The sequence below is a fragment of the Lactuca virosa genome, chromosome 1 (assembly GCF_052849685.1).
Source record: "Lactuca virosa cultivar CGN04683 chromosome 1, Lactuca_virosa_CGN04683_v6, whole genome shotgun sequence".
NCBI lineage: Eukaryota > Viridiplantae > Streptophyta > Magnoliopsida > Asterales > Asteraceae > Lactuca > Lactuca virosa.
In genome coordinates, this window is record NC_136426.1 from 270,223,828 (window position 1) to 270,228,361 (window position 4,534).

Below are 4,534 nucleotides of genomic sequence, written 5' to 3' on the forward strand. Positions count from 1 at the left end.
ATACCATACAAGCTAAACATGAAAATATACTAGGATGCAATGGAAACACTCCAAGGTCTTACACCAATGCCATGGGAACCCCCACATGGTCTCAATCTACTGCCACGGGAACCCCCCGGGGTCTTCCATGCAAGAGTCATACCAACATGATGCATAATCAATCAACAATCCACATATCATAAAATGGGTCGGCCTTGGTGCCTTAGACCCATTGGCATGGTGAGAAGACTCACCTCTCAAAAATACTGAACTGCTAAGGTAAGATCAGATAAGTCCCAATACGTAGCTCCAACTCGACTGCCTACAATCATCATGTGACTAGTTTGTCAAAATCCCAAAATACCATAAATACCCTTAAGGTGAAACTTGGTCAACCATGGTCAAAGTCAAGGCCAACAGCCCATGTTGACCCAACTCGTCGAGTGCATCTAGCAACTCATCGAGTTCTTCCAGTGTTCAAAAAACCGGGGAAAACCCAAACCAACTCGCCGAGTTACTCGTAAGAGAGAAAACAGGAAAAACCCGATCCGACTCACCGAGTCGCCAGGGCAACTCGTCGAGTTTTCCTAAACCTCCAAACTACAGATCCAGTCCCTTAAGACCGAAATACCACGTAAAGTTGCAAACTTTACGTGCATGCATGGCCTCAAATGGCTAAACCACTAAAATTAGGGTCCATACAATGTTTAGGATATGGAAAAGGGCCAAGACTAGGTAAAGGGAGAAACTTTATGTCTATGAAGACCTAGAGGTGTCCAAATCTAAGTGACCATATTCTTCCATAAGATGAGATTTAAACAAATAGAGATCAAGGTATCAACTTTTTACTTCCAAATGGATGCTAACACTAGGCAGATGCCGGATCTAAAGCCCTCTCCTCACTTCAATCTCTTCAACCTTCAAGTTTCCTTCCAAAAAGCACAAGATTCACTCTCCAAATCTCACACACACTCAAGAAGGTACTAAAGCGCGGCTGGGGTTTCTCTATGGACAGATATGACGATGAGAGAGGCCACAAATGACCCATAAGTTCTTTGAATAGGGTGCAAACCCTTTAAAATTAGGGTTTTCCTTTATAGTGTCAACTCGTCGAGCTGGGGCCTTCCAACTGGTCGAGTAGACCCTAAGTCCCGCATCAAAGATCGATCTATACTCGTCGAGTTGGTCTCCCCAACTCGTCGAGTCCCAATACAAAACCCCAAAAAAACTTAAAAATTAAATCATACCTAGAACCGACATTAAAAAGTAATCTCTTAGTGTGGGTTGTTTTAATACTTAAATCTCCATTATGTACTCATGAGTATTAGCATAATCTCTATGTTATGCACAATCACTATGGATAATCCACTAACACTCCATGACAATCTTTAATCACTAATTTACTTCCAAGAGCATGACCAATTGTGGAGATTTGAGTTATGTAATACTTGGGAAGTGGGTTCCAAACATGCAAAAGGAGAACATAATGATAATCTAAGTGAAATGATTGAACTCCGTCATATATTAAGATTTCCACTTAATAGTCTTTATATTGCTTAAGTTCTCACATTTAAAACAAACTAAACTAAATATGCTTAGGCCAATTCATTTTCAAATCAAATTCCTTTTACCATGTTTGAATGTCAAATGTGGTGACTGACACTGGCTTTAAGGAATGGATCGGTAAGATTTTCTTCCAATATTTATCTATTGACAATGATGTCTTCACATTCGACTCACTTTCAAATGTGATGGTAGTTATTGAGTATATGCCATGTGTGTTTGTGTGACATGTGGATCCTCGTTCAAAGGAAATTTACCCTTACGGTCACAAGAAACTTCAAAATGACTATTAATGATTGACTTTCAACACTGATGTCACTAATGAATCTATTTTAGTCACATAGTTTTCCTTTGTAGCATAACTAGTTGAAATATAATCTATGTTTAAATCCACTATGGTGTATTACTTGGTACTCTTCAAAACTAACACTTCATCATTCAGTAAAAACACAAATTCCAACTTCGAACAAAATCTTCTTTATTAGCGTGGAACGTATTATTAGTGTAACCTTTTTATTGATATATTATGTACTAATATCTTTTCCTTTGTCCTCCTAGGATACGTAGGAATGTTCTTGATTTTGATTTGTTAATTCATGCAAAAATTATCCGAACCGATTTATCATGCCTAAGGAATATGAGTTATCATATTTACCACATTTCATGCCATATATGATCGATCCCATAGCTAAGCATGTGGGACTTGACACATCTCTCAATACCATGCCATACTTTATAAGCATGACCCTTTTGGGATTCAGCATCTTGAATTCCCTCGAGATTCTGTGTTATTTGGCGTAATCCAATGAATCTATTATATCTATCTCTATACATCCTTATTTTAGTACCTTTTTTGTTTCTAACATATGATTCAAGGCGAAACAATTCCTAAACAAAGCCAAGCTTTTTACATGTCTAGTAATTCCCTTCCTCACGATGAGACTGTCTTATCTTCCATATTTTCTAAAAAAAAATTAATGCTAATGACATATTAAACTGTATTGATTCACAAAGAGTTTTATCATATTCATACATGGTAGTTTTCACTGTTTAACATCCAAGTCTCAAAGCCACGACCTTTTTGTGCTCATATTGATTAAATAACTTGGCAATATTAATATCACGTTGTTTAGAGTTGTCGAACATTACAGTATGTTACTACTTGAGTACTTAGCAGTGATAACATAATTTCTTCTTTGTTGAACTTATTGTATCATATAAAAAATGATGATATATTGGGAACAAACTTTATATAGTTTACATTCTTCAACACAATTAAACATATGACACACACACACACACATATATATATATATATATATATATATATATATATATATATATATATATATACCTGAATATACATATTTGGCCAAAGGCTAAATTTTAAGAGGTACAAGACCATATGCAATTTGCACAACCAATTTCTGCATTGCAGAACAATAAACCTCATTTGGTCAACAAACTTTTTAATTCTTAAATCTACATCGGTTTTGACCTGATCATATTCCTTATCCCTTATCCCGTCCAATAACCTCAACAGAAGGGCGACTTCTCTGATCCAATTTCTTTTTAAATCCTTTCGGGAATACACTATAAAATTAAGAGACTCATCTCGATGCTAAGTAAATGTCATTGCTCATTACAAATTACATATTTAGGTGTTTACATTCTCCTATTTCACGCTCTCTCTCTCTCTCTCTCTCTCTCTCTCTGTCTCTCTCTCTCTCACACACACACACACGCACACGGCTTGATGTGTTCGTCTTTGATTCCATGTTGGTTTGCATGTTCATATTAACCAAAGGTTTATGGAAGTAGTAGTGGTTGAAGCAATGACATATCTTCCCGATCAGGTAGTACAAGGTAGATCCCTAATATGATTTATGTTTTGCAGCCCTAAGTTGATATATATATATATATATATATATATATATATATATATATATATATATATATATATATATATATATATATATGTGTGTGTGTGTGTGTGTATTTTAAGTTTCGTTTCTAAAATAATTAATGCATTTATTGACCACCTTGTGAATTTTTTGCTCACTTTTTTTTGGTGAAGACACGTTTGTTTAATATTTGAGGAGGGTTTTTTTTCTTAACTATCTGTTGATCCAAATCTATTTTGATATAAAGTGTGACAAAAAATAACAATATACTTTCAATTTTGGTTAAATATAGCATTCTACTTTTAGTTAAGTTAAGAATATATAATATTTAATATAAACTATATGCGTGCATGTGTATGTTAAGTATTTGCAATAATATTAGGCCTACAAAATCATTTAGTTTGTTATATTAAATCTTTTATACAAATTCAAGTATTTGGACAAATAGTTGGCTTATAAGTTAGAAGTAAATAAAATTATGGATTAATCTTTTATTTAATGGAAAATACAATATGTTTTCATTCTACATATCACAGTCAGAATGCAACCGTGCTTCAATTATTCTTTATGTGTCAACACCCATTTGGATTGGCTCTACCACTAATAGCAGCGTATTTATCTTTTTCACGAATCATAGCGTCATAGTTCTCCTGTTTACCAATAATGGCAACATACTTATCTTATTAACGGATGATAGCACAATACTTCTTAAATAAATGAATAATAACAATGCACTTCTCTTTCTCTTTTTACTAATAATAGGACATTCTTATATATTTATCCAATAATACGACCTAAGGGTGACCATGGTATGGTTTCTGACCAAAGCTTAACCGAAAACTGTATATATCGATTTTTTTTATTTTCAAAATCAAAAGCACCCTTTACCTATATACCCTTAACCCTCAAACCAAAACACTAAACACTAAGCTAAACTTTAAAACGTGAGAATAAATGTTATACCTTCAAGGAAATTATTCGCCCAAAAGAGCATAAACCCTATACATTCCAAGAAACTATTTGCCTAAAGTAGACGTAAATGCATAACTACATTATCGGTATACATACCTTCATGGAAACCATTTGCC